The sequence below is a fragment of the Anneissia japonica genome, unplaced genomic scaffold (assembly GCF_011630105.1).
Source record: "Anneissia japonica isolate Jap-2015-1 unplaced genomic scaffold, ASM1163010v1 scaffold1417_len1240632_cov203, whole genome shotgun sequence".
Lineage (NCBI taxonomy): Eukaryota > Metazoa > Echinodermata > Crinoidea > Comatulida > Comatulidae > Anneissia > Anneissia japonica.
This window is the reverse complement of record NW_022727891.1, coordinates 527,985-533,983: the sequence shown is the minus strand read 5'-3', so window position 1 is coordinate 533,983 and position 5,999 is coordinate 527,985.

Here is a 5,999-nt window from a genome sequence, read left to right as displayed (position 1 = left end):
ACGCAAGGGTTCATCGTGACGTCATTGCATTCTGAACAACCTGTACTCAACTGACTATATGACGAATCAACAACAGCTTTGGAACGATGTGGATAACCTCTGTAGGCCTATATTGGGCCTACATTTCCGTTTAATTTTGAAGTTCGCAATAAGTTGTCTTATGAAAAATATGCATTAATTTTAATTCATTCTTTATTCAGTCAGAATAAACGCAAATATGCCTATACAAAACAAAAACGCAACCACCAAAGGTAACATTTTTAAATTAACCATAAATGAAGGTAACATTAGTAATGATAAAAAGTATTACATGATTCCACAAGGTATTACAGGTATCAGTGTAATTACACTTTTAAAAATGCTTACATGAAAATCACTCCAATACACCGGAACGGATCGATAAAAGGCCTATAAAAACAATTACAACCTCAAATACGTACAGACAACATTTTATACTACCATTTTAATTTATAATAGATGCTCGAAGGATTATATCTGATAAATTTTAAACTGTACACACCACAGCGCTCATGAAGGCACAGTAATAACGAAGGTTAATAATGGCAATACACCCCACTGTAACTGTAATATCAAAGTTTTTATGAAAACGTAAGTGGAAAGAGACGAATTTAATCAACAAGGGACGGTGCGTCTTATTATAAATCACTTTCCCAATATTACAATACGTTTTTCCTAACAATTTATTATCATCTTGCTATTAATGTATTAAAAATCATGAACAGGGATGATACCTTCGCCAAGGCAAGAACGATTTATGCTTATTATACAAGAGCAACACTTTCAAAAGGCAGTGGGAGTGGGTTTATTAACGGGCACAGCACACACAAGGACGTTTAAAATCATGGACCATGCATTTGTGTTCAAACTAGGATCTTGGGGTGTGAATTGAAGAATAATTAATTAAGAATTTACTACTAATTTTTTGGCAGAATATGTGAATAAATACTTAAATAAAATTCTTTGTCGATTATAATAGCAATTTACGGTAGGTACTATGGTACTGAAAGTGCACGAAGACTATAGGCTAGATGTGAGATATTAAACCAAATCATATCCGTATTTTTGTAAATAATGTGATGTGTGCAACGGCAGTTATACTGGTTTAGCAATCCAAAGTACACGTAACAGCGAACAAAACAAAGTGATGGTAAGAGCAGGCGCCTCAAGTTGGCCTAGGCCTATACAAAAATAAAATATCATTTAAATAACGTAATGCATTGGTGTTAATATCTACGAAATTGTTTCTTTGTAATCGACATCTAATGAAGAGAAAGACGATCCAACTATACTTTGAAAATGACAAATGATTTAATATTACTGTGATCAAATGAAATATACACGATGACGTAATTAAGGTTTTAAATTTAGTAATTAATCACGTCGTAATTGAATTGAATATTCTCATTCTCAGACTTGTAAAAGACTTGACAAGAAACTCGATATGAAAACTTGAAATGATATTAATTTCCATAGTATTAGTACGCATTGTTCTCAATTGCTATATTTAATTACTTATTGATGAGTTTAGACCATTTAGTTATGGATATCATCTCTTGTGCTAAATAATAGGATTTGTAAGGATTGTTCACCTGAAACACAAGACAGACAACCGACAGTGAGATGCCATCGTTGCTACCGATCCATACTGTTTTGCTCACGATGTAATCTACGATACAAAACTGTTACCGTTACTAACCTTATAGTGGGAATATCGTTACGTAGCGGGCCTATTGAATTTTATCAAATTTCATTTGCCATCACATAAAAATATATACATAAACTTTTCAAAACATTGCGATTATTACAGTATGTATACAATACATTAAAAGGTGACAGGATCAGGATAGCCCATGAAAGTCTTCGAAAAAAAACTTATTCCAATGAAGAACAATCAAATATTGACAAAATAAACTTAAATATGTCCAATTTTCAATTAAGTAAATTATTACTTAGAGAAAACTAATCGTAACCTCCAAATAATTTAATATTTTTACAAATATAGTATTTTACTATACGGTACTTTATGCACATAACACCATGAATTTATTAATCGTTCAACGTAATGTAAAACTGCAATAATCCACTACTCAAAAATAGCATTTTGCGATGTTCAAATTATTTCAAAATTAATAGTAAAGTAGATGCTTACTTATTTAAGCCTCGTTTGTATTCTTACATGTTGATGTGGCATGACGGTCCATGGATATAATAGTATTTAACTATTGATGAGTTAACATCGCATAGGTATGAACATCATGAGTTCAGACAGCTTCGCTATGACCATCATCTCGGGTGTGAACTAATGGAATTGGTACAAAACTTGTTTGACTCGATTTCATTTATTATTTACTGTGTAAGCGATAACTGACATATTTAATCGAATAATATGAAGAAAAGTGTGATTTAATATTAAAAATTTAATCTAATTAGTAGAGGAATATAGATAGGCCTATAATTAAACTTCGTAAGAGATCACGAGCAGGAATAGTATTTTGAAGCTTAGTCTCCCCAGCTATAACAAACAAAAACTCACCTTGGTATTTCCAACATTCGATATCACAGCGTGTATAAAGTTCTATACTGTTCAATATACCACGAAATGCCTTTCATTATAGTGGTGAAAAGATAGTATACTTTTATTTCATTTATTTAGGTCTATGCCTATGGGCCAATGGTTGCTGATACATAATTAATTAGAATATTTTTTCCCCCGAGAAATTTTTTTTTCTATAATAGTCTAATTTTTGGTCTTTAGAAAATATTCAAGTAACTTAACTAGACTCAGGCATCATAGTATTGGAAAACTAGCACATTGACCAACAAGCTATCCCAAAAATAAACACACACATAGGTTTCCTCCAACACCCTATATCCAAAGCATTAAAAAAATCACCCACAAGCCCTGATAAACACACAAAAATAGCTGAAATAATTGGTACTTTAATTGGTTCTGCAAAGTATGGTAACGCCGAGTAAAATCAATGGTTAATGGCAAGAACACTTCTATGATATTCATAGTGCAATTACGATTATCCCCCGAGGCACGGGACGTATAATTCAAAATAAATGCGTGTTAAATTATAAATAGTGATATAAAACGAAGCAATATCACAACATTCCCGGAGATAATTAGTTCATGCTGTGAGATAACATAGGTATATTGTCGCTATGATGTGATGACACAATTTTATTAAGCTCAAATGTTTAGGTTTTGTTTTTACACAGAGTACAGTATACCATATCTAATGACTGCCACAATGGTGATGTTCTCCTTCTTGGAGGTGTTTTTTGAATAAATTGAAAATTAGAGACTAGACGGTAGTCGACACACCGTGAGGCGTTATGGGTACCACCACCAACACATTGGGGTTTAGTTATGTATTACGTTCATGTTATTAACATGGTATGAACTATTTAACATGTGTGGTTCTTTCAAAGCGAGGTACATGATTACAGTATTCAACAGGCTGAAGAAAGTGATAAATTGATAATGATAATGATTATGATGATAATAATAATATACTATAAAGATAATATAGTGTAAATGGTTCTTCAATATATAGACTAAAAGTTTTGAAACTTGCATGACAGCTTCGGTCGCTGACAGCTACCATTATCAAATAACTGTAATGTACAAGTTAAGCTACATCTCAAATCAGTCTATAAATTGAAGAATCATTTACAGTATATACTAGTTCAACTAAAGACTAGATGAAATTCTTCCAAGTAATAATAATAATAAATAATGTTGACTATGATTATGATATGATGATAATGACGACGACGATGATGATGATGATGAAGATGTTGATAATAATAACAAAACAGCAACAGAAAAATCACTATAATGGTGGTGATGATAGAATTCAATAGCAATACAATAAGCCATTACATGAAATACCAGTGGCCGTCGCGCGTTTTATACAAAATATACCGGAACATATCACGTTATATACTTAGGCAAGCATATAGCACGGTACTGTATTCATGTTACATGTCAGCGGCGTGCGTTTATGATGTTCACGACTAGTACGTTGGTGAGTTTTGACACGGTCGTAAGATGGTTGACATACACAGCACGTTCACACGATGTGCATTTATAAGTTAGACGCATATTCCAAACCATGACGTCGTGACGTGTGTTTAGATGCAAACACATGCGTGCGTATACGTTAAGCTCCGTTCACACTATCAATATTTATGTGACAAATAAATGTGATATGCCCATATGGTGTGTAATATGACATCATGCCCATTTACACTACACAAATTCGCCACCTACAATTTGATAGTGTAGACAAAGATTTACAAGTGTTGACACATAACATAGGCCTGCGTTTAAATGCGTTAGCACGCAGTGAATTCCACACCAAGGCGTTTTCATACCATACATTACCTTGTGAATGAAGGGAGTGTGGTATAGGCCTAATATGAAATGTTGAAGTTGAAATACCAATGATTAAACTAAAAGAGTTCAATGATTATTAGTAATAATTAGGATTAAAGGTTTAGTGTCAGGCTTCCAACTGTTTTAGAGAAAACGGCGCAGTCACTCTCAGTTAACGAACGAACACGCTCTCATTACACTATATACATTTAAAAAATAATCGTAATTTAACCGTGATGAACTAAAGTATTTGCGAAAATCGTTGTTTGAGTGAGAATGAGTGGGAAACAGCTGCAATAGAGATAAAACATTACATGGCAGAATGTGGAGTTAAGTTCATCTCACATTGCTAATGTTAATGGTAATGAGAATGCAACTAATGTTCAAGCGCAAGATGAGTACATTTTGTAAACGCAACCTGAGTGCTTGTTAATGCAATCGAAGTTAATGCCGACCGAAAACATCACTATGAACATGCATAATTTATTCTTTTTTTTTTTTACAATTTAGAAGTTTTATTGAATTCTACTGATAGTGACCATCACGGACTGCCTCCACGGTTGTTCGTCTGCTTGTTGAAACTGTAAACATCTCTCAAATCAGCGTACGTCAGGTAGAGTTAGCACATTCTGCGTTTGCCTCTGTTCACACTATGACAGTTTATGTTGAAAAATAAATGTGATACATAAATGTCAATACTGTATTTGGGTATATGACGTCATCATGCCCATATATTGTCACACAAAATTTGATAATGTGGACAAAGCTTTAGTCCGCGTACGTCAAACCGTTCACATGTCATGCTTGCGTCGAAGACGTCGAAATTGCCGAGTGTATCTATTATAGTAATTGGTCCTACAATCAGGTTGGCCATTAGCAATAACAAACTCATAACAATATTAAATCAATGATGATGATAATAACAATAATAATATTAATAATTTTTGTTTATCAATTTTATTACACTGGACTTTAGGCCTATTGGCACTAACGCATAGAGAACCGAGGAAAACGATTGGGTAGCAATAAGATAATTTGATGTGAAAAGAAAAAGGATTGGAAAGACAAGAGAATATTATAGTAAAAGCAGGTCGAACTAGCACACTGTATAGTCTCCTTAACGATGGATTACGAAGAGATTACGTCGGTGAAATTCAAAATCATTCGGATGATATTTTCAAGTTATTGACATTTCTCTTTCTATATTTTTGTTTCTATTTGAGAAGCGTAGGCATATTCAAGGACTCTGCCTTTGCCATTGCAGTGTGTACAAAAGTATTATACCAAACTCGGTCGTCTGCAACATAGATGTATTGCAATTAACGGACATTTTGACAGTCCAAATCCGATCCACGTGACCTCTAGTCTTTTAGAAGATGCACACTATTATAGATGTCTATAACAGAATTTGACAGGCAGCTATCAAATAATAATTCGTCTGCCTTATGCACATGCGCCAAATTAAGAATGCATCACACGCCAATTAAAATCGAGTTATTAATTAATAGTGTGGTATAAACTTGAATAGGCATTGCAATGTTAGTTCAATTAATGGCCAATGTTAGTTCAATTAATGGCCATGGATATAAAA